At 46.6% G+C, this 24985-nt stretch overlaps 1 pseudogene; it reads right to left on the bottom strand.

Annotated features, from left to right (window-relative positions):
- Window positions 1-3079: 3079 nt before the first annotated feature.
- LOC101407845 (inositol hexakisphosphate kinase 2 pseudogene) lies at window positions 3080-3934 on the bottom strand (annotated as a pseudogene).
- Between the last annotated feature and the right edge of the window lie 21051 nt (window positions 3935-24985).

Raw genomic sequence — 24985 nt, forward strand, 5'->3', positions numbered from 1 at the left:
ATATGACATGAAATGCTCATATTTGATGGAGTATTAAATGAAAATTGTGTCTAAGAGATACAAGTCTTTGAATGAAGTTTGCAAGAAACTACCCTACTTTGAAAACAGAAGGAATGGCATCTTGAATTGGATAACTTGATCTTGGTGTTTTTCCAACACAGCAGAAAAAGAGCCAAGAGTGATTTATGATGACATAACAAGTGTGTTAACAGTGTGGCTTAATATTTTATTCTTCTAAGTATATGAAAAAACATTTTTTCATATTGAAACATTGTTCTTAAATGAGAAAGTAATTTACCATCTCTAAGTGTGAAAGTCACAGGTCACACTCCAAAAATTTCCAAAAGAATTGGCCTAAAGTTAATAATGTTGCTATATTATGCTCAATAGAGTTCTGATAGGGAAAGGTGCTAAACATATTTTTTTTAAGTACAATAGTGCCCCCTTTTCTGTGGTTTTGCTTTCCATGGTTTCAGTTACCTGTGGTCAAATGAGGTCCAAAAATATTAAATGGAAAATTCCAGAAATAAACAATTCATAAGTTTTAAATTGCACGCCATTCTGAGTAGGGTGATGAAATCCCTGTCCGTCCCACCCAGGATGTGAATCATCCTTTTGTTCAGCATATGCACCCATTAGTCACTTAGCAGCTCTTTAGGTTATCAGATCGACTGTCATGGTATCACAGTGCTTGTGTTCAAGTAACCCTTATTTTACCTAATAATGGCCCCAAAGCTCAAGAGTAGTGATCAAACTGGCAATTCAGATATGCCAAGGAGAAGCCATAAAGTGCTTAAGTGAAAGGGCAAAAGTTCTCAATCAGGAAAGAAAAAAATCGTATGCTGAGGTTGCTAAGATCTATGGCAACTTTCATTATAGTATACTGTTATAATTGTTCTATTTTGTTATTAGTTATTGTTGTTAATCTCTTACTGTGGTTAATTTATAAATCAAACTTTATCATAGGTATGTATGTATAGAAAAAAACATGGTATACATAGGGTTCGGTACTATCCGAGGTTTCAGTAACAACTGGGGATCTTGGAATGTATCCCCCACAGATAAGGGGGGACTACTGTATTTTCATAAGTTTTACTACTTTCAACTTTGTGTAGAATGGTCATTACCATATTACAAAGTGTCTTCCCTATAGCCTGATGATTTTGATAATGTGCATCTTCTATGTACATCTAGCCCCGTTGCTGCCAGCCTCAGGTTCCGACATTATTATCTGACTTTGGTGTCCTCTATCCTGTGGCCCAGCTTGGGTAAGTGGCTTTATTTCCCTTCCCAATTTCCTGTTCTAAAAGTTGACCCCACACCTGAATCCAGTGGTTTTCAAATTGTTCAGAGTAGCTTCTCTCTGGAGGAGTAGGATTGGGGCTCCCCACCTCTGTTTCCTCTAGAGCAACTCTGCTTTTATGTTTTACATGCTGCCTTTCCAAGTGAGCTTCGGTTTGTGTAAAAAGTTTCTAAGCCGAAACAATGCATGGAGTCTCCTCTCACTAGACCCCACGATTGCGTGGGGATCCTCCCCTCACACACACAGCCATTCCTCATACCAGCCAGGTGACCTTGGGCTGACTACAGTGCAGAGCGAGAATGGGAAGAAAAAAATCCCAACTGAGCTGTGAGGGCTTCTAGCCTCCCCATTAAGGCGGCAGTTCAGGAGGCCAGTCAGTTTTAGCTGCTGATGACAAGTAAAGGCCATATGAGCAGGTACTGACCAGCAATTTTGGCAACGAGCACAAAACTTGGCCCTTAAATCAACTGTCATTCAAGATGTGGCTTGCTGGTAGGAGTTATTAACAAGGCAAGATACCATGTGATACCTCCCCATTTGAATCAGTTATTGCAAACGAGGTATTAAGTTTCCTAAAACCTGATTTTACATTTTGGTGTCACTTGACCCAATTGTGGCCCCGGGAGGTACATGGTTTCCAGGCACACAATGACATGTCCACCAGCAAGGCCAAGTGTGCTTAGTGGAGAAGGCCAGGTGGGCGGCACACTGGGGCAGCACGCTCGTACAGGCCCCCCCGGAAGCACACCTGTGTAGAAGGCCAATTCATAGTCAACAGCGTTTTTGTAAGCGTGATAGGAACGAGGGGGAGGCACTGAGATGAATACAGTGGTTAAGGACACCAGGCTAAGATGACGCAAATATCCACCTCATCGGCCAACCTTGCCAATGAGCCTGGAACGCTTCCAAGCCAGGAGCAGCTCTGTCCTGGACAGCCCAGAGGACACTGCCAGTGTCTGCTGCCAAGGCCCGCTCCGACAGAGGTTTTCCTTCCACAGTAGTGCACATTTGACCAGCTTGCAGACTCGCCTGGCTGGTCTGGAAGCCATTCTAGCCATGTCAGCTGACTTAATACATCTCAAGTCTGACCCATGATGTGTCAGTGTCATGATGGGACTCTCGGGCTACCTTTTCCGTTATTTTCATGTCCTGACCCTTGTTGGCAGCATGTGACCAACATGGGTGACCAAGGCTCAAGCTGGAGCTGGCCAGCAGAGAGGGCCAAGGGCTGCAGAAACCACATGGTTATTAGATAGCATCAATTTCGTCCATAGACTGAAAAGAAAGTCACCAAATAATGTAATGAGGAAGGGTAAGGAAGACTACTCACAACGTCCTGCTCAGCTGAGCTGCACGGCCAGCCCCTGCTGGCGAGAGATGGTGGGGAGGGATGTCTGTTTTCGGGTGGGCCACATGGGCAGCTGGCTTTCAAAATGCCTCTGTAAAGGGAGGCTATTGGGGTGGGCCCACACTAAGTGGAGCTCTCGGACCAGATGCCATAGAGTCTAGGGTCACCAGGCAGCCTGGAGCCAAAGTTCCCTGGGCCTATCTCCAAAAATGCAATCTGAGTGGGGACAGAAATGCTGTGAGGGACAGAAGGGCAGTTGCAGGACCTGTTCCTCCAAGTTTCACATCTGGCCCAAAGAGTATGCAATACATCCCCCCAGTCAATGCTGCTGCCTGAGTCTGAGGAAGCTTTGATCCCATCCTCAGAAGCTTGGGACACTTAAGAGGGAAGACCTGGGGTCTCCAGAGTCCCCTGTAGGTGTTGGTTACTCAGTCCCTGAAGGGAGAGGACTTCAGAGAACCCCTATGCTTGAAGGCGTTGGCACCAGCAGACGCGTCGGCCAACTCCTCTGACAGCCCTCCAAGTCCTCAGCATCTGAGTCCAGGGCCACCTCCGGCCGCTCCTTGCTGGTAGATGACCAGCAGGGAGCTCGAGTAGAAGCAGTAGGCCTCCTGCTGCTCCAAGACCACCTTGAGCTCAGCCAGTTCCTTAAGCACGGGGCCCAGGAGCTCCCAGTGCAGATACGCCCGTTGTGGAAGAACTGGAAAGCGCCTCCTTGAAGCCCTGCACTGACAGCCTCCATCTTTGCTACGTTCATGAACGTAAGCTGCCCACTGCCTGCCTGGTACACCTGCATGGCACACATGAGCACACCAGTGACCACAGGTGTGCTCTGCTCGCATTTGTGCATCTGGTTGGTGCCTTCTCCTCTGAAGCAGGGTCACCATGCTGGTGCATACCCTCTTGAGGTCCAGGACACAAGGCACCTCGTAGTGGAAGTCAGGTTCTCCAGGGAGATGAATTTGTACTGGTTCCGATGTCTTCATCTCCTTCACTCTCTGTAACTGTTGCTGGGGACACTTCATGCTCCAAGAGTTATAGTGCTTAAGGTGGGAACTTACATTCCTGTTTTTCTCTACCCTGTAGTACAAGATTTCAGATTTCTTTAGCGCCTCAAATTCTTCTAACTAACTTCTATTCTAACTGAAGAAATGTGATCCTACCAAGAAGAGGCAGCATGGGATTAAGAGGGCAGCCTCCCTGGGTTTGAAGCCCTGCTCTGCAGCTTACTCACCTCCGAAAGCCTCAGTTTCCTCATATGTCAACAGTACTATCTGCCCCATAGGGGTACTTGTGAGCATTAAATAAGGTAACCCAGTAAAGACCTTAGCACAGGCAGGCATATAGTCAAAACTCGGTAACTGTACTAACATTTTCACCAAAATAAAATGTGGGCCACCCACTGGGTTATTAAACTGGAGAGAAAAGAAAGGTGTAGTGCTGAATGGTGGCCCCCCCAAATATATCTCTACCTTCTAACCCCCTGGAACCTGTAACTGTGACCTTATTTGGAAATAGGGTCTTAGCAGATGTAATTAAGTTAAGGATCTGGACTTGGATCATCCTGGATTAGGTGGGCCCCAAATCCAATGACAAGTGTCTTTATAAGACACAGAAGAGGAGAAGACATGGACACAGAGAACGCCATGTGAAGAAGGAGGCAGGGATTGGAGTGATGCAGCCACATGCCAAGGAACACCTGGAGCTACCACAAGCTGAAGAGGCAATGGAGGATTCTCCTCTAGAACCTTCCAAGGGAGCCTGGCCCTGCCAAGACCTTAATTTCTGCCTAATAATCCTAATTTTGGATGTCTGGACTTTAGAATTGTGAGACAATAAATTTCTGTTGTTTTAAGCCACTAAGCTAGTGGTAATTAGTTACAACAACCCTAAGAAACTAATACAGAGGGGTAGCTCACAGGTGAACCAACCCTCAGACAGGCTCCGGCCCCACCCTGCCTTCAGAACGACATTGATGAGAGAGGAGGCAGAGCCGGTCCTGAGCTCAAGCCACTTTGTTTTCCAAAAGCATTTATTTTTTTTTTTTTTTTAAAGATTTTATTTATTCAGTTTTTTCCCCCCAAAGCCCCAGTAGAGAGTTGTATGTCATAGGTTCACACCCTTCTAGTTGCTGTACGTGGGACTCGGCCTCGCTTTGGACGGAGAAGTGGTGCCTCGGGGCGCTCCCGGGATCCGAACCCGGGCCGCCAGCATCAGAGCGCGCGCACTTAACCGCTAAGCCACGGAGCCGGCCCCAAAAGCATTTATTTAGATCTGACACTTCTGTAGCAGTCTCTTGCGCCCCCTCCTGGCCCAAAAAAACAAGTGTGCCTCCTCCAGTCCCCGAGCTATTTGATATCTCAGCTGAAATGGGAGAACAGAGGGAATCTCAGAACTTAAGACAGAAATATGCTTGTAAGAAGAAAAATTTTAATAGTGCATTCTTTGCCCCGTCTTGAAAAACAGAGTGAAGACTTCAGCACTTGTCCTAAGTCTCATGCTTCACCCTATCCCTCTCATCTTTCTTGTCAAATTCAACTCCACATTGATGACCCACCCAACAACTTTCCTCTCCTTTCCTGGACTGCCTCATCAACCGAGACCATTTCTTGTAACCCAACCACATACCTCCCTGGAGCCACCCTGGACCTGGTCACCACAGAAATTAAACCTTCCCCTCTCCGATCACAAACTCCTATCCTTTCAGCTCACTTCCCCAAATGGCCCTTCAATAGCAACCATTCAACCTAGTCAAGGCTGCTAACTCATTGATCCCTCTAATTTCATTCATAGCCTCTCTTGACAACTTATTTTCTTGTCTCACCTGGATTCTTTGGTTCATCCTACTACCACGCTCACAAACACCAACAACTCCCTTGACCCACCCTCCCTCCATTTTCTTTTGACTGGCAAAACTCCAACCCCAACCATCTTCCACACACATTTTCTTTCTACTCAAACTCCCACTCCTCCACCTCCTCCTCCCCTCTCTCTCTTGACTGGGAGCCTTGCCTCAGCCATCATTGAGAAGATGGGGCCATGACAGCCATATTACTAACCCACTTGCATCTGCACCTACCTTTGTCTTTCTTCCTGTTACAGTAGAGAACATAACCTCCTCCTGTCGAATCCCTCCACATATACTCTGGATCCCAGTATATGTGGAGGGTCCAAACTCTTTTTTTTCTTCCCCAAATTTCATGTCTATGGTTATCCTCCTCTTTCTTACATTATCAATATCTCTCTTTTTTAACAAATTATTCTCATTGGCTTACAAACCTGCTGTCAGAGCCAGCTTCATGGGATGTGACTTTTCAGTCACACAGGGCCTGGTCCTTGCTTTAATACTCTGCTGTCACCACCTTGAAATTCTTAATAATTTTTGAAGGAGGTGCCAATCCTGCCTGCTGCAATATCTATGATTTTTCTCTGCTTCCCCTCTCGAAATCGTCAAAGGAATATCCTGTGTGAACCATCTCTATGTCTTCACTTCCATTAACCCTTTAAGTGTTCAAATCCCAACACTGTTCTCCTGAAACTGTCCTTGTCAAAGCTACCAATGACCTCTCTTTGGTCAAATTCAATGACTCCTTTTCTGTTGTCATTCCCGAAGACCCCCCTAAACAGGTCCTCTTCTTTATTCTCCATCCCAACTCTCCCCTCAGTTTGCAAGTGTAGGATTGTTAATGTATTTTTGCCTCTTCCCACTAGACCCTAAGCTTTGAGGGCAGGGATTGCGTGTGCTCATTTCTGACGTGGTGCCTGACCCACAGAGGGCACTCCCGGATGTTTGCTGAGTGAATGAATGAAGGTACAAGAGAATTCAAGTTCTTGATAAGAGTTCAAATGATCAATAATGTACAAACTCAGCAGAGAAATTTTTAGAAGCTAGAAAGATCTTATGGGATGAAAGAAAAAGAGGAACCAAAAAACTGGATAACCTGGAAAGGAAATAAGCAGATCTAGAAGCAGTACACATTGAGAGAGTTGGAAGGATGGGTGGTTGCTGTCAGAAGGCAGGATGCTAAAGTTGCAAGTTTCTGAGACAGTTCTGAAGAGTTCTAAGCCCTGACTACTTTTGGGGTGGTCATGAGTGTGGGTGGCTTAGGTAAACTGGAAGTGAAAGTCACTGGAGTGGAGGAGATCAAGGAACTGATCTGAGGTTGCTGGCTAAGATGCTCATCTGAATATTCAGGCGATCAGATTGATCATAGAAGTTGGAGTCAAGAGGAAGACTTCCCAACATTTTCAACGAAGAATGACCAACACTTATAAGGTGCCTACTATGTGCCAGATAGTGTTCTAAGTGCTTTACATATATTATATTGTTTACAGGCACATCTTGGAGATATTGTGGGTTCAGCTCCAGAAGCAAATATCGCAATAAAGCAAGTCACACAAATTTTTTGGTTTCCTAGTGCCTATAAAAGTTGTTTTACACTATACTGTAGTTTATTAAGTGTGCAATAGCATTATGCCTTAACAAATGTACATACCTTAATTAAAAAATACTTTATTGTGGTGCAGGCACTATGGAAAACAGTATGGACATTTCTCAAAAAATTAAAAATAGAAATACCATATGGTCCATCTATCCCACTATTGGGTATTTATCCCAAGAACACGAAATCAACAATTCAAAGAGATTTATGCACCCCTATGTTCATTGGAGCATTATTCACAATAGCCAAGACGTGGTAGCAACCCAAGTGCCCATCAACAGATGAATGGATAAAGATGTGGTGTATATATACATATATATATATGTATACACACACACACATACATACACACACACACACACACACACAATGGAATACTACTCAGCCATAAAAAAAGACAAAATCATGCCATTTGCGACAACATGGGTGGACCTTGAGAGTATTATGCTAAGCGAAATAAGCCAGACAGAGAAAGACAAATACTGTATGATTTCACTCATATGTGCAAGATAAACAAAATACACAGATAAGGAGAACAGATTAGTGGTTACCAGAGGGAAAGGGGTGGGGGAGGGTGAAAGGGGTAAAGGGGCACATACATATGGTGACGGATAAAAACTAGACCATTGGTGGTGAACACGATGCAATCTATACAGAAACTGATATATAATAATGTACATCTGAAATTTACACAATGTTATAAGCCAATATGACCTCAATAAAATAATTTTTAAAAAATAAATAAAAATTAAAAATATGCATAACATAAAAAAATACTTTATTGCTAAAAAATGCTATCCTCTGAGCCTTCAGTGAGTAGTAATCTTTTTGCTGGTGGAGGGTCTTGTAAAAAATGCAATATCTATGAAGCTCAATAAGGCAGAGCCCAATAAAACAAGGTATGCCTGTATATGTTAACAACTCTATGAAGCATGCTATTACTATCATCAGCTCCATGTTACAGATGAGGAAATTGAGGCAAGAGAGGTAACACCAAAGTCAAACAGCCGGCAAACAGCAGAGCAGGTGTAGGAGTCCCAGCTGTGTGGCCGCAGAGACCATGCCGCCTCTCGTTTGAATGACAGGAAGATGCCAGACACAAGAGGAGATGATGTTGGTGTCAAACACGGGCAGGAAGGCAGGAACCAGATCGTGAAGGGCTTCGTATTTCATGCTGAGTTTTCTAGTCACCCTCTCGGCAACTGGCAGACTTTGAAAGAAGTCCGACAGGGGCGTAGCAGCATCACATTAATGTTCTGGAAATTCAGTCCGGCTGCAGGGTCAGGAGCTCTTCAGAGACTCTTAGAACGAATGAGGGGGAACTGAGAGTGGACAGGGCACCTAGAACTCTATTTTGGAAAAGAAATGGGGCACGGGGCAGTGGCAGAAAGACAAGCCAATGACAAGGCACACCCTGGAGGGACATGCAGGGTGAGGCCGCACCCCCAGGGGGGCTAGGACCCAGAGTACCCCGGGGAACAGTTGAAGCTCACCTAGATCAAAGGGGAGAGAGACCTGTCCTGGTCCCGTGGAAACGGCGTGCTATGAATGACGCCAGCCTGCACCCGCATAGGGTGAGTAGGACCCCGGTGAGAAACGCTGGGGCCCGGAGCAGGGGAGATCCAGCTAAGTAGCTGCAGGGGGCCCTGTGGGGATTCGAGGCACTGCTTTCAGGACTGCTGGCTCCGCACAGCCCTCCTGGGCCTGCCCCTGCTCGCCGGGGCCAGGCCTTGTCTTGGCTTCCCTTCTGGTCCTGAGTTCTGGGCAGCCGTGAGCCGGGTTCCCAGCAGAGGGCAGTGCCGGCTTGAGTTTGCCCTTGGCCCTCCCCTCTGGGGAGCCGATTTGCAGCTCCCCATCTGCTGTGAGAACAACACACTGAGGGGGCAATGATGCATTTTTACAACCCAGAGCTTCCGAACGCACTCAGGGTCTCCCCATCCCACCGGTGGCTTACTTCAGTGATGAGAAGGGCGGTGGGCAGCCAAGCCATGAGCAAGCCATTACAAGTGGTCGCTCCTCTCCCCTCTCCTGTCCTCTTGCTCCCACGACCCTGGTGTCCAACAGCCCAGAGAATCGGTGAGAAGCGCCACCCCTGGGCATGGTCCTGGCCACAAGCCACTGGGCCCCTCTGAGGGAGGCTCCTGCTTTCAAGAACAGTCAAGAGCCCACCTGGGGCCCCCCTTGGGGGTCAGGACCCAAGAGCGAAAGAACTTACTATTCCAGCTGAGCTCCGAAACCTACCCACCCACCAGGAGGAAAAGGAGTGCGGAAGGCTCCCCAGAAGATGTGACTCTGGACTTGAGCCTCTTCGAATTGGGTGTCAATCACGAATGAAAGTCTTAGGTCCCTCCCACTCTAGGGTTTTGGTTTTTTTTTAATGATTATATTTTTTGAATTATTTCAATTGCAGTAAAATATACACAACATAAAATTTACCATCTTGGGCCGGCCCTGTGGCTTGGTGGTTAAGTGCGCGCGCTGCGATGCTGGTGGCCCGGGTTCGGATCCCGGGTGCGCATCGCGGCACCACTTCTCCGTTCATCCTGAGGCCGAGTCCCACATACAGCAACTAGAAGGATGTGCAGCTACGACAAACAACTATCCACTGGAGCTTTGGGGGGGAAAAAATAAAATAAATAAAATCTTTAAAATTAAAAAAAAAAAAAAATTAAAAAAAAAAAAAAATTTACCATCTTAACCATTTTAAGTGTACAGTTCAGTAGTGTTAAGTGCATTCACATTGTTCCCACTCTAGATTTTTATTGTGGTTTCTCATATACAGAATCTGAGGCACAGAGAGATATACTGAACCTCAAAGTAAAGGCAGAGACCTGGGGAATGATTTTGCTGAGAAAAATACAGAAGGAATTTCAAGGTGGGCATGAGAGGTTTTTGAGGCCATTGTGCGCCTATGAACTTTCCAGGACCCTTCTGCGCGGGGTGGGGGTGGGGTACAGTGGGAGGTGTTATATCCTGTACATCTGGGTCATATCTTCCCCCACACCTTCCCGATACACTGGACAGACAGAACCTGCAGCTCATCTGGAAGTGGTAATGAGAATCCCAAAGGGATCCCTGCCCACGTTCAGAAACACCACCAAAGCCTCTTCAAAATCCTCTGAAATATCACTTTGAAAATAATCTGTACAGTATGTAAATGAGAAGTGATGAATAATTACGACAAAAAAATTTTTAAGCAATAAAATGCATTAGATATTTGGCCTTTGATGAGCTAGAAAGCTGAGCAAGACAGAACTTGAACCCCTAACGATAATAACAGCTTATATTTAGACAGCACACACTATGAGCCTGGCACTATGCCAACTACTTTTCTCACTCAGGCCTTTTCAATGGAGGTGCTGTTGTTATGCCCATTTTACAGAGGAGGAAACTGAAGCCCCGAGGGCTGGCTGACTTGCTCAAGGTCACAGAGGAAGGAAACGGTGGAGCCTGGATTTGGACCCTACAGACCGGCTCCAGTGACATGGCTTAATGACCACAGTTTTGCCTAACTCTGTGCAGTGATAAGATAGACTAGGCACATTCCTGTCTTGGGGAGTTCAGAAGCACGTGGAAGGGTGAATTCCCCATTTTGAACAATTTCAGAGTCATCAGTCCTGATGAGCTAAAATTGCCCTAAACCTATCCAGTTTGATTGGTAAACATCCACATAAAAACTTTAACAAGAGTTATCAGTGCAACCACAGGGGCATTCACACCCGCTTACCAACCATCCACCTCTTTCTACCACATGTCCTTTGTTTTGGCCTTAGCGCAAAAAAAAAGAAAAAATTGTTGCCAAAGGACCTGAGAAAATCTAGAATGTTTTAACTCTCTGATATGTCTTGGGATGCACTGCCTGTGGAAGACCTTCCCGGGCCTGTCCCTTCTTCTCCTTTGTTCCTGACTTTGCTCCCCAGCTCTTTAAGGGACTTGAGCCTGAGAGCACCTGGCCAGGGAGGTCGTGTTATCCTTTGATCAGAAAGGGCAGGGCCAGCCCGGTGGCCTAGTGGCTAAGTTGGGTGCGCTCCACTTCGGTGGCCTGGGTTCAGTTCCCCGGGCACGGACCTACACCGCTCTTCAGTGGCCACGCTGTGGTGGTGTCCCACATACAAAACAGAGGAAGATTGGCAACAGATGTTAGCTTGGGGCAAATCTTCCTCAGCAGAAAAACAAAGAAGGCAGAGAGAAAAAGTAGAATAGGAACTATGGAAAGATTTTCTATTTTCCTGTACTTTGTTTTTTAAAATGCACAGTGGCTCTTATATTTTCAGGTAGTGGTAGGTGGAAAAGAAAAAGGTTTGAAAACAGTGTGATTTCAGGTACACCAGGCAGTTGAGCACAACGTGATTTTAATTAACCTCTCCTTTCTCTGGCTCCCTATCTGGCCTCCCCACTTAACCTGTACCCACCGCATTGTCACTGGGGAGCGAACAGCAGCTGCTCTAATTGGTGACAACCCACGTCTATTTATTCCTCATCACCTAGTTATACTTAGAGAACAAAAAATACAGCTTTCGAGCCCAGGGGTTGATTGATTTGTAGCTGAGGCATTTATGCACACACACTCTTCCCTTTTCCCCTTTGTTATCTGCTCATTATTTTTCGTACTGGAGGCCTGCTTTCATTTGTACATACAAGTGGGTGTTGTTTGAATGTACTTGGAGCTGTAAGTGTTTCAACAGATATTGGGTACCAAAAAAAATCCAGAATAACAAAAGGGACTGAGAGTGTGGAAACAGCCCTGCTGCTGTCTCCCTCCCGTGGGCTGTGTCTGCGTCTGATCTTTCCGATATTTGTTTCATTTTGTTTTCCAGCATATCATCAGCGCTCATATTGCCAAATGTAGATGCATTTGACGGCTTTTAGAATTTTTGCAGTCCCTTTTACCAATTAGTAGTGCATGCATCTGTTAACTATCTTCCATGCTTCATCAGCCATCCTTAAAACGAAGTGTGGGGGCCGGCCCGTGGCTTAGCGGTTAAGTGCGCGCGCTCCACTACTGGCAGCCCGGGTTCAGATCCCAGGCGCGCACCAACGCGCTGCTTGTCCGGCCATGCTGAGGCGGCGTCCCACATACAGCAACTAGAAGGATGTGCAACTATGACATACAACTATCTATGGGGGCTTTGGTGAGGAAAAGGGGAAAAAAAGGAGGAGGATTGGCAATAGATGTTAGCTCAGGGCCGGTCTTCCTCAGCAAAAAGAGGAGGATGGGCATGGATGTTAGCTCAGGGCTGATCTTTCTCACAAAAAAAAAAAAAAGATGTTTCTCCCCGATACAATCGAAGGATTGAAAGAGCTCTGTAAACAGTAAGAGCTTTGAAGAGAGAAAGTGTGCTTATCCTTGGGGCTTGGGGCTATCCAGAACTTGGTAGATGGAGTGAACCTCTTCAAATGGAAAGGATAGCAGGAAATTGGGGCTCCAGGGGAACCGACCAGCAGGGCTGGGGGAGTGAGGGTCATTGTAACCTCAGTGCTGACCCAAGGGACCATGGTGTGTGGAGTCTTCCACTGGGAGCTTCAAAGAAGCCTCTACTCTACTAGGAGAGAAGGGCAGCACTAAATATGGGGTGCTCAGGGCCTGTGTGGGCAGCGGTTCATGCTGGGGTGCAGGGAGAGGCAGAGGCGCCCATGTGCTCAAGGGGCAGATCAGGCTCTAGAATCTACCGCAAAATCTGACAACAGGGCAGAAGATTTGTGATCAGGACCACCTTGGAGGTTCTGTACACGTGGATGTCACCTCATTGTCTTTACTCTCTGGGGGAGGTGAGGCTCCACTCCTCTGAATGGTGCTGATTGGGGAGTTTTGTAAGCTTGAAGGTATTCTGAAAAGCTTTCTCTGCTGAGAACTCTTACCTTCAACCTGGTTCTCCGGAAAAGCAGAAGGATGTGCTTACATGTGGTGTATGTGGCTCCCATCCGGACTCCTCTTACTAACTCAAAGCCACAAACAGAGACAGTCAAAAGGAACTTGCTGTGATTTGGTTGTTATGAAATCCATTTTCCATTCTCCATGACTGCGGTGGCCAAGGGCATCTCTCTATCAACCTGTGTGGCCTGCCTGGTTGGTAGCTGGACTTTCAAGGGCTTTCTCTGCTTTCTGGGGGAAGAAATTTATGCTGCTCCAAGGTCTCACCACCCCTAACTCAGGAGAGTCCCAGGAATGACCTCCCTTGCCCCCAATGTGGGGAACATGTCACAGCTCCCATTCGCACATTTCAGAACTCCAATGGGCAACTCATCAGTGAAACATTCCGTAGTCCTTGGACTTAGAGAAATTGACCTTATGAAAAGATTGTCATATTACAGAAGTTCCTCCTCACAATATCATTCAGTCTCTCTGCCCTGATGTCCCAGCTTGGGAGGCAGAAAAATGGCCCCCAAAGATGTCCACATCCTAATCCCCAGAACTTGGGACTGTTACCTTACATGGCAAAAGGGATTTTGCAGATTCGATGAAGAATCTTGAGATGAGGAGATTATCCTGCGTTATCGGGGCGGGGGCAACGTCATCCCAAAGATCCTTATAATAGGAATGTAGGGAGAGCTAGAGATGAAAGGCGAAGACAGTGTGATGACTAAAGTGGAGATCGGAGGGATACCCTCTGAAAACGGAAGAAGGGGTGACAAGCCAAGGAGCACAGGCAGCCACAAGCTGAAAAAGGCAGGGAAACATTCTCCCCGCAAAGCCCGCTGCCAGCCCATCTGATGCCCCTTTCAGCACTGCTATCTGCCGCCTCCCCCTTGAGGCCCTCTTCATACTCCTTTAGCCTGATTTCACCTGTGTTCAAACGTTGGCGAGGAGAATCGGACAATGTGAGCCCTCCAACTCTCCTCCCTGTTGTCCTGCTCACGGACTAACCCAGAATTATTTTTCAGAGCTTTATTCCTTCCCCGCCTTGGGGCGAGTAAGGAGTCTACCTGGAACGCACAGTGCAAAACCAGGTTGTTTACGAGGGAGTTTTACTGCTCCAGACTTTGGGGCGGTGGGGGGTGGTTTGAAGAACTGCTTGTTCTTCCTCCTGACTCCACTGCCATATTACTCAGATTAATGGTTGGCCCGTGTTCCCTTTTCTGGCCAGTCACTTCTAGGGGATTTTGCGAGGATTCACGAGCTACCATTTGGAAAGAACGCCTTGAACCCCTACATAAATAAAAAACCTCACAGCTGGAAGTCCTGATGCCTTGTAAGGAATCCTTATAAATCCCAAAGTGCTAAAAATTCGTGTTGCTCCCTAGGCATAGCTGTTAGTTATAAACATACATGTAGTTCCATACGTATTAGGTGCATTCACAGCTGCGGTTACAGAACGCTTATGATGTACCGGGCAGCGAGTTACGCTCATGACGTACATGATCACGTTGATTTAGGGAGATAAAGATCACCGGTGACCTGGGCTTTCTGAGTTCCTGGGAGGCAAACAAAGCCCCAGGTGTGTGTTTGCACCGACGCTGACGTCACCAGCAGTGGGAGGGGCTCCCATGTGCAGTGCCGGGCACAGGGAGGGAACTCAGTGATGCAAATGGATGGCATTTCTCTTACTTATGGCAAAGTGAGATGAGCCATTACTGGAGAGACCACACTTGGGTCAGAGAAGCAGAAATTGGTGATATTGATAATAGTGTTTTCTGCCCTTCTGGTAATTGACAGATTTAAAAAACGCAGTGTCAGACAGCTACTGGAACCAATTCCTGAAACCAAGACGTTTCTTCACTGTCCTCTGCTCCTCAGTCCTGCTGCTCCTTCCCTAAATAAGCATAATCCAGGGTATTAAGACACTGAGGACGTGGAGTTCCGTTTGGAAGCTGTTTTCTCAGTATTGTCCCTCTCACCCAGAGCATCACCGGGAGTGCTGGAAAGCACTTCTCAGAAGTATGTTTATAGTTTTTGTCACTTTCTGGGAAAAGGCCAGGAGGGAGAAGAGGGACTTTCGGCTGTGGAGAAACCAGAGCAAATAAGTACAGTACACAATAACAACGTGTTATTTATTCTTCAAAGTTTAGAGGGGTCTTTGCATGTAAATCGCCACCAGGTGGCACTGTTATTCTCTAAAAATACTGCAGGGGGTGTTGAAGGGGTGTGCGTACGCGTGTTGGTGTGTGGCATGTGGCATATGTGTGCACACACGTGTGTTGGGGGTGCTTCCAGGGATCTGGTGCCATCATTCTGGTGATTTCCTTCTGGTAGGCATATTCACTTGAAAAGAAGACTCTAGACAGAGTAAAGACCTCAGAAGAATGATTCCTTAATGTTGGCTCTTCGGGCACATTTCATATCAGACTATCTGGATCTAGAGGAGCCGTGTGGTGCTGGAGGGAGCATTCCCCTTCCCCTGAAATCACACCAGCATGGGAAGACCCACTTCCTCTGTCTGTGTGTAAAGTAGTTCTCCTCAGAGGCCTTGAAACTCCAGCCTTGCCCGAGAACCCGGGCAGTACCTCCACGGGAGCTGCAGAAACATCACTCCTCATTGATCTGTTATCCCTCCACCTGCTTAACAGGCCTCACACGCCATCCACTGAAGGACTGCCTCCAGCAGTTTTCAAAGGCACTCACATAATGGACTTGTCTGCGTAGAACAAACCGCCAGGGACTCAGGTCAGGCCAACCATTTATAATACCACCATGCTGTGGGAGAGGCGGTCGATGCTTTGGAAGGTGCTTGTGTGTTGCTGAGTGCTTTGAGTTCAAATCCCAACTGCACCGTCTCACTGGCTGCGTGACCCTGGGCAGGTTATTGCACCTGCCTGGGCTTCCAGCTCTACGTCTGTAACTTAGGTTAACAACCCTTGTGCACTAGCTTATTGTGAGCCGTGGAGATACTGGAGGCACCTTCCCAAGGCCAAAATGGTCCAAGACAATATTACTATTGCTTACTGGGCCCTGGGCATGTGTTAACTGTTCCACACACATGAATCGTCTTAATCCTCACAACAACCCTATTTTGCAGAAGTCGAAAGTGAAGCCTAACGAAGTTAGGTGCTTCGTGGGTGATCTGAATTGTCTGAGGAAAGCTGTGCTGGCGGTTGCAAGAAAGATGCTGGTCCGGGGCTCCCCTTCCTCCCTGTGAGAAATAAACTGGGATCTTGTTATTTGTGTGGGGGTGAGGGGAGTAGGTCTTAGGAGGGGTTAGATTTGGCTTTACGTGCTCTGTGCTACTGGACCCTGGGTATTGTTCCTCTGGGCTGTGATGCGTTCAACAACGAAACGCACCTCATGAAATGGGTGACTGACTCTCTTCAGTGTGACACTTAATATCATGACATTTTCCAGGTTGAAACAATGGTCTCTAGGGAAACAGCATTATGGGAATGACTAAAAACAGCAAGGTATCCCTCCAGAAGATACTTCTTTTTAAGGGGCTTAATTAAATCACGTTTGTAAAATACAGTAACATCTTACTCCTTGGGTATGGTCAGAAGTAGTCGCTTTATAGTGGCTGTGTTTTCAGATCTGGAAGCCCAGATCTTTAAGTACCAAGACAGCTAAAAATTACCAGTGACTAAACTTTTCTGAAGTGTATCACATATCTGGTTCACAAAGTTTGCTAAGGTCTTTAGGCCCGGATGGTTTTATTGACCCACTCAAGGCCATCAGAACGTTTATTATTCTGACAGAAAACCGAGACTGGGAAGAGGATGGGAGATTTTTGTTTGTTTTTCCAATGGGTGTGTGTGTGTGTGTAAAAGAAATAAAAGGTAAATGGGAAGAAGGCATGCGGGGAGAGACGGACTCAGTGAAGAAGGAGAGATGCAAGAGGCAGAGGGAAGAGGGAAAGAGGACCACAGCAAAATCGAGATGTCAGAGCAGTGGGAGAGTGGAGGATTGGGAGTCCCTGCAGCAGAGGGGGCTTCAGAGGGAGAAGCCTTTAAGAAGCTCCAAGAATAGAAATGCTAAGAAAAATGCTTAGTCGTTTTGACAGGGCTTGTCAGAAAATGCCAAGTGTGAGGTCTCAGGGCTGAAGGCCAGGACCAGCCTCCAAGCAGAGCTGTCTGAGACTAGCCTCCTCCTCTTCATCAAAGGGAAAGATAGCCTGGTCCTCTTTCTAACACCTCCTCCCCTAGGCTGCAGCCGAGTCTGGCTCCGTCCTCATCTTGTGAGGTAAACAATGAGCCCTGTTATGCCCCGGGTCCCTCTTTGGCCTTCTCCTCCCAGGGAGGGACCGAAGACCCTAAAGGCTTCTCCATCCTTTCTGGAACCCAGGGCTCTTGGGTGTCTCCAGCTCCCACCACCTCTGAAAAGAATGGCTCCTCTCTTCCTTCCTCCACTGCTTTTCCCAGCTGGGGCCCTCCTCACAATGGAGCCGGGCCAGGCCCCGTTGCTGAGGGAAACAGCAGCCGGCCCAGCCCCCTTTCCCACAGAAATAGCCAGAGGAGAGGAGCGAGGATTAAGTTGCCCTAATCTCCAGGCGTCAGAGGAGGCTGGCAGCCCGGCCAGCGTGAGGTGGCAGCTCCCTATTGGCCCAGAGGGAGCAGGCGGCCACAGGCCTAGGCCTACCTCTCCCTTCTGCCCCACCTCCACTTCCCTCTCCTCAATGACAAACCCCCAAAAAGGGAGACCACCAGCTTTGCTTCCCTAACACGGGAAGGGAGGACCAAAGCCAGCCACTGCCTGGCTTTATCATTCTGATCTCTCTGGCACCTGGAATCAAGGGGGAACTGGCTGCCCTAGAGAGAGACGCAATTTTGTTTGGTTCTGACTCATTGTCGGAAAACGTGGGTGGATATGAATCAGCTCACCTTCTACCTGCAGCTGAGGCGCTGCAAATCGGCACATAAAGGTGTGCCTCCATCACAGCACCACCTGGTCCATTGTCTCTCCGGGCTCCGGAGATGACGGCAGCTCCGCTGGGAGGAAGTCTTCAGCCTGGCATTCAAGGCCTTCCTTAGAGCCTTTGGTTCAGGGGTGCTCGCCCCTAAATTGCACATTAGGGTACATGGGTCACTTCTTAAAATACCCATGCCCAGGCCCCATCCAGCCCCACGAAGTCAGATTCAATTAGTCTGGTGTAGGACTTAGGGAAAGGTATTTTTTTCAGTGCCCAGGTGATTTTGATGAGTCCCTGGGCTGAGAACCACTGTTTCAGAGATGAGCAAGCTGCAGCCCGATGGGGCTGAGTGGCTTGTCCCAGCCGATACTGTCAGCAGGAGACCTGGGATGACAACACAGTTTTCTTGAGCAAAGTATTCTTTCTGCCATATTACTTTTTCTGCTTAAAAAAAGAATCTTTTGAAAGTAATACACATACTATTTAGGAAATTTATAAAATATAGAAAGGTTTAAAGAAGAAAATTAGATAGCTCATAAACCCCAACACCCAGAGTAGACACTGTTACCATTTGGGGTATCATATCATCTATTTTCACATACTTATTTACAAAAAGGTCCGACAGAGTATACAGCTTTAGGTCCTCTTCTCATCCCATTGTACCTAGTGGGATGGGCCCCTTAGAGTGCTGGACAAAGTGTGAATTGGCACTTTTTTTAGCGGGCTGTTTGGCAATGAGTATGGAGAATATTTTTAAATTATCTCCCTTCAGCCCACTAATTCCATTTCTGGGAACCTATCTTCAAAGAAAGATCAGATGCGTGCAAAAATTTATTTACAGAGACTTTCATTTTAGTGTTATTTATAATAGCCAAAATTATCAACCTTATAAATGTACAAAACTTACAGGGATATAGTATAATCAGTTGTGGTTATTCATGAGATGGAATACTCCGTGGTTACTAAAAACCACATTTTCAAAGAATGGGTACTGGTGATGATAGTCTTTCTTTCTCACAGTCCCTCCATACCCTGGGACATCTGTCTTTGAGTGTGTCTTATAGGAAGATCCCTCCTCTGATTTTACTGTAACTCCTTCAGATGCTGCAGGGCCATTGATGTTTCCTTTCCAGATCACTCATAGTGTTTCAGTACCAAACCTTTTGGCAGTTTATTCTTTTTATTATTATTTATTTTGCACTACTTTTACTTGCTTTCTGGTGTATGTATGTATGAATGTGTCATGGGTACATGTGTGTGTGTATGTGTGATTGTGTATATATTTATGTGAGAGAGAACTCAGGATTATAAACTGTTTGAGGGCAGGGGCCATGATTTCCACATCTTCATTCTTTGTCAGTTTCAGCATGTCTAAAACTAAATTCATCTTCCTCAATTCTGCTCCAATTCCGCAAATAACTTATAGAGTGCATAAGATGTACTTCTCTCCCCAAACGGGCTCTCTTTCTTGCATTACCAATTTCTTCAGTGGTATCACCTAAACCATTCTTCTCTGGGACACCCAGATTCAAATTTCTGGAACCACTGGCCACTGAATCCTAACACAGGGTTTTTTTAAGGTTTTGGCTTGTGTCTCTTTTGGTTCCCATTACTGGCACCGTAGGCAGCAATCCCCCATCACTTCCCTCCTGAACAACTCTCTCTCTTGGCTGGACCATCTGCTTACAGCCTCTTCTCCCTTTGATGTCAGACCTCTTAATCTCAAGTTCGTGTGCCCGATGCGCAGCAAGCCAAACACTGAGACATCGGAGACCAATTCGAATTGGCCAAAAAAACTAGATGGGAGCCTGGGTTCGCTCAAATCCACCTCCCCTAGAACAGAAAGCAGGGGGTTTTATAGAGCTAAGGGGATTGGCAGGAGGGACTTCAGGGAAACAAAGGGGGTCACTCCCGATAAGCCTCTGGGCAACCTGACTTCTGGGCTTCAACAGCTGCTGAGGCCCGGCCATCGTCCGGTGATCGGCCATCCGACCATCCAGTGATCGCAACCTCCCCGAAGGCATTCTTTTTCTCCTGCAAAACAGACTCACAAATCCTCGAGACCCCAGAGTCACCCCTCAAGTTAAACAGGAAAAACAGCAAGTTGGTTTAATATCTACAGTACCCCTCAGATACTCCACTTCACCTTCAAACTATCCGATGTTCAACCACTTGTTTAAGTTATTTTTATCCTGTCACTTCTACTCAAAAGCCCTCAACGGCCACTTTTAAATGACCATTATTAAATGGACTGCTAACTTCTTATCCTGGCACATGGGTCTCTCCTTAATTCAATCCCAACAGATCCATCTTCCTATTTTATATCACACAACTTCCTAATTAGTATCCCTGACTCCTGCCAAATCAGTGTATGCCCCAACCTCAGGACACATCCTGTATTATCTAGCTGTATGATCTTGGATAATTCACTTAACCTCTTCAATCTCAGAGCCTCATCTACAAAATGGAGATAATACTAATAATATCTTCTCAACAGGATTGCTGTGAAAACAAAGATGCATGAATGCAACAGCTGTCATTGATTTGCTCACAGTTTTGCAGCTGGGGCTGAGCTTGGCAGGGCGGCTCTTCCGCTGCAAGAGGTGTCAGCTGACGTGGACCAAGGGGGCTGGAGGACCTATTGCCAAGATGGCTCACTCACACGGCTGGCAAGTTGGTGCTCTTGGCAGGAGCTCAGCTGGCACTACGGTCCTGGAGCCTGAATTGCTCTCCATTTGGACTTTCCATGTGGCTTCTTGGACTTCCTCACAGCATGTCAGCTGGGTTCTAAGCGAGAGGAAGCAGAAATTGCCAGTCTTCTTTCAAGTCTAGGCCTGGAGCTAAGTGACACAGCATGACTTCCACCATATTCTGTTGGTCAAGGCAGTCATAGGCCAGCCCAGATTCAAAGAGGAAAAGACGTAGACTCTACCTCACCAAGATGGAGAGGGCCACGCATATGAGGAAGGAAAGAATTGATGGCAGCCACCTTTGAGATAAGTTACCACAGTAGGGTTTTTGTGATCCCTCATCTTGTCTAGCAGAGTTGATGCTCAACACATATTCCACATTTACTGAATTCTTAAAGGTCTATAACTTTCATTTGTCAAATGATCGCTTGGATCGCAGTCTTGAATTGTGAGTTGACTTTTTCCTGCGCTGTGATTAGTTATGACATTGCAAACGACAATAAACTCTTTGAGGGCAAGGCTTCTAGCTACAATGGACATTTTTGCCTTCCCCCACAGAGATTTACACATAATAAACTACATAAATATGCAGCTCTTGGTTTATTTTCCTCTGATGGCCCTAGCCCGAGGAAGGGAGTTGCTTTCATTGAATTTTTGTACAACATGAAGCTTGCTGGGCTCCAGGGGAACCCAGAAAAATGGCCCCTTTGTTCTCCAGCTGGGCCCAGAGCCTTCCAGAAGGGGAAGCTCCGTGAGGAGGCTGCAGACTGGAGGGCGTGTGGAGGAAATTCCATTCTAGACCCTCATTTCCGAAACTGCTCTGTGATTAGCCCAGCTTTGTGCTGGCCTCCGTCCAGAGGCGGAGAGGCCAGCCCTTGGGTCATAAATGCCCCAGAAAAATACCAGTGCAGGCCCCCTTTACAGCCCCGAACAGGAGGTTAAAAGATTTGCTTTGTTGTTTGTTTATCTCTCAGACTGAAGCCAATTACCCCAATTACTTAAGAAAAAAAGTTTATTAATGATTGTATTCTAAGTTCATTTCTTCTCAAAAAAGGCCTTCTACAACACATTTTTTTCCCTGGTTCCAAGGACTCAAGCCCAGTCTCTGTGGCAGGGAGAGTGGCCCTGGGGTCACAGGTCAGAAGTCAGGGGCCCCCTGATTGTTCCCAAATGCACTTCCAAGTAACCATAGATGTGAACTTTGCGTTGTTGCTGGGCCCTCAGGCCTGCACGGGAGCAGAGAGCTGGGGGAGGCCATCTCTGCAGCTCAAAGGTGGCTGCCGTGGTTTCACTTGGCTTAGGTTTCAATCCTTGAGGCGGTGCTGAACCCAATCCCCTCGGGGCTCCCGTGGGTGGGAGGTGGGGATGAGACTTGGGATGGACACTTGGTGTAGCCCAAAGCTGCAAGCCTTGCAGATTCACAGTGGCTTTGGAGCCGGAAACCCTCGGGATTAGCGTCAGAGGCTGAAAATTCCCCTGATTTCTTTCAGAAGCCCCAGAGCATTTGCCCAGATTGCCAGTAAAGGATGCTCCTTGCCCGGAATCCAGCAGGAGCTCCTCAGTTCCCAGACCAGGCAGGATTCTGTGAAGTGTAGCTGAATACGGGACACTGGGATTCAAAAATGAACCCCAAGTTCTGCTCCTACCCAAGGATAGTATGTGTTTGCTAGATAATATAATTTGAAGAGGAGATAAAAGGTCCCAGACCATCCAACCAAAACGTATCTCCACTGATACCTGAAAATCTACCATAAATATGATATAAATTTATATTTATTGACATAGAAGGGTATATTAAGATATATCGTTAGGTCCGGCCCCGTGGCTTAGCGGTTAAGCGCGGACTCTCCGCTGCTGGCGGCCCGGGTTCGGATCCTGGGTGCGCACTGACGCACCGCTTCTCCGGCCATGCTGAGGCCGTATCCCACACACAGCAACTGGAAGGATGTGCAGCTATAACGCACAACTATCTACTGGGGCCTTGGGGAAAAAATAAATAAATAAATAAAGATATATCGTTAAATGCAAAACACAAGCTAAAGAGTAAGTTGTAGTGGCCCCATCTATATATGGCAGGCTACACACACACATACACACACAGGAAAAATGTGAAAGACTATACTCAAAATGTTCATAATAGTATCCCTGACTGGTAGAATTTCAAGTGATTTTTTTCCTTTTATTTTTCTGCATTTTAGAATTTACTTCCACTACACAACTATTCCTTATGTAATTTTTCTCAAAGAGAAGCTCTAACATTCGTGAATCATTTCTTTAGTTCAGTGTTTTTCAAAATGTGATTTATAAACACCAACATCAGACTTAGAAAGCTTGCTGAAAAGGAAGATCCTTAGGTGTAGCTCAGACGTACTGAGTCAGAATCTGGGAGGTAGCCTGAGAAACAGCATTTTAAACACCTTCTCCAGACAATTCTAAGGGAATGTAATCACCTGTGTGAATGTTTGCTTTCTTCAAAGGTTCTGGCTCCATTGTGGGGCATTTTAGGTGTAACCACTTAGCCCCTCGGCCCTGGGCCTGCCTTCCTTGCTGACCCTTCTCCCTTCCCTACAGCCTGTCTCTATGTCCTCAGGAACCAGAAATAGCCTATCAACCCTGATGGAGTAGACCAGACCCTGGCGCCTCCCCCTGCCCTTGACAAACAGTCCACAGGCAGAGCTTCCTGGGCCGTCATCCTCTGCCTTCCCCTTGCTTTCATCTTCTCTTTTGCTACACTATACTTTTTCGGTTTGAAGGACTGACTACATGGGTTGATTTGCACAATTATATAAGTCAGGTAAGAATAAAACTGTAAACCAAATTAAATACGCCAGCAGAGAGCAGGCATAGTAGAAGAATCACAGGATGCTTGACAGACATGTGATCCTAGGTTAGTTACTTAACTCTCCAAGTCTGAGTTTCCTCAGCTGTAAAATGTGGATAGTCACACCTACGTCACAGAGTTGTTGTCACAAAGTTTAAAAATAAGATCATGTGTATCTGCAAAGCATCCAGTGCATGGTAGGTACCTAACAAAAGTAGCTATTACCAACCTGAACCAAAGAACTCATGAAAAGTCTGAGACAGTAGTTCTCCAACTCCCCAGGGAGTTTAGCAATAATGCACATTATTAAGTCTTCCCCCCAGATATTCCAAATTAGACCTAGACCCTCTAAGGTGAGGCCCCAGGAAACAGATACTCTCAAGTACCCTAGATAATTCTGATCACACTTTGTAGGTGGTCCCTCACTTTGAGGACCACTAGTCTCAGACTTTCGTCATCAGCAAAACAGAAATAACTGTAATTACCGAATTCCCCTACTTAGGCAGTTCACACTTAAGTAGTCAACCATCCATGTTTCACAACGTAGCAGGTTGGCTGAGGTTGGGCTGATCTAAGCTGGGCCCAACTGGCCTCACTTGCAAGCTGTGGTCTGGGTCCAGGTCTGCTCTATATGTCTTTCATCCTTCTTAGACCAACAGGTAACAAAGCACGTTCTTCTCACGTCGCATTTGCTGACATTCCATCGGCCGAGCAAGCACATAGCCACGATCAACATCAATGAGGGAGGGGTGGACATTATAGTCTGCTTCAGAGACTTGAGTGAAAAATAAGTGCTTGTTTCTATCAACCAGGAATCAGCAAACTACAGCCTGCGGGTCAAACTGGCCTACAGCCTTTTTTGGTATGATCCACGAGCTAAGAATGGCTTTTACATCTTTTAGGAGTTGTAAAGAAAAGCAAAGGGAATCGGAACAGAACCAATATGTGGCCCACAAAGCCTAAAATATTTACTACCTGGCCCTTTAAGGAAAAAGCTTGTTGATCCCTGCTGTAAGCCATCAAAAGGTTAAGGATCTTTGTTACACAGCATTATTGCACCAAGAGAGGCGAGCAATTTCATATTTTTGTTTGCTTGTTTTTAAGTTAAGAGGGATTTAAAGATGTTTCTAAGCCACGGAGCAGGAGCCATGGAGAAGGAAGAGGGGAACAGTGGAAAAAAACAGAAGAGAGGGAAGTTGATCAAAGGAGACGGTCTTGGAGGAGAAGGGTCCTTAAGAGGAAGAGACAGCTTTTTCTCTAAGACTGGTGAAAATGGTTTGGGATCTGGTCCAGTGGAGAAGAGGGCAGGGTGGGAGGGGTGGGATCAAGCATGATGTGGTCGTCAAGGGGAAAGAGAAGACAAGACAGAATTGTCCAGGGGCAGGAATACCAGCTATTGGGTACCAGGGAAAATTGTCAGACTTGAAAATGGGCAGAAGAGAATCCTGGTGTCCTTGTAGTAGAGTGCTGGGGGTTTTCTAGTGGACCTTCTAGGAATTATCCGACTCTGTAGGGGTGTGCACCTTGGGTTATTTTTGATTGACTACACTATAACAACTCTGTAGGGATAGAAGGTAAGTTGTAGAAAACTGACCACACAAACTTTCCC

Source organism: Ceratotherium simum, chromosome 14 (assembly GCF_057802395.1).
Source record: "Ceratotherium simum simum isolate JZ-2026a chromosome 14, ASM5780239v1, whole genome shotgun sequence".
In the NCBI taxonomy this organism is placed as follows: domain Eukaryota; kingdom Metazoa; phylum Chordata; class Mammalia; order Perissodactyla; family Rhinocerotidae; genus Ceratotherium; species Ceratotherium simum.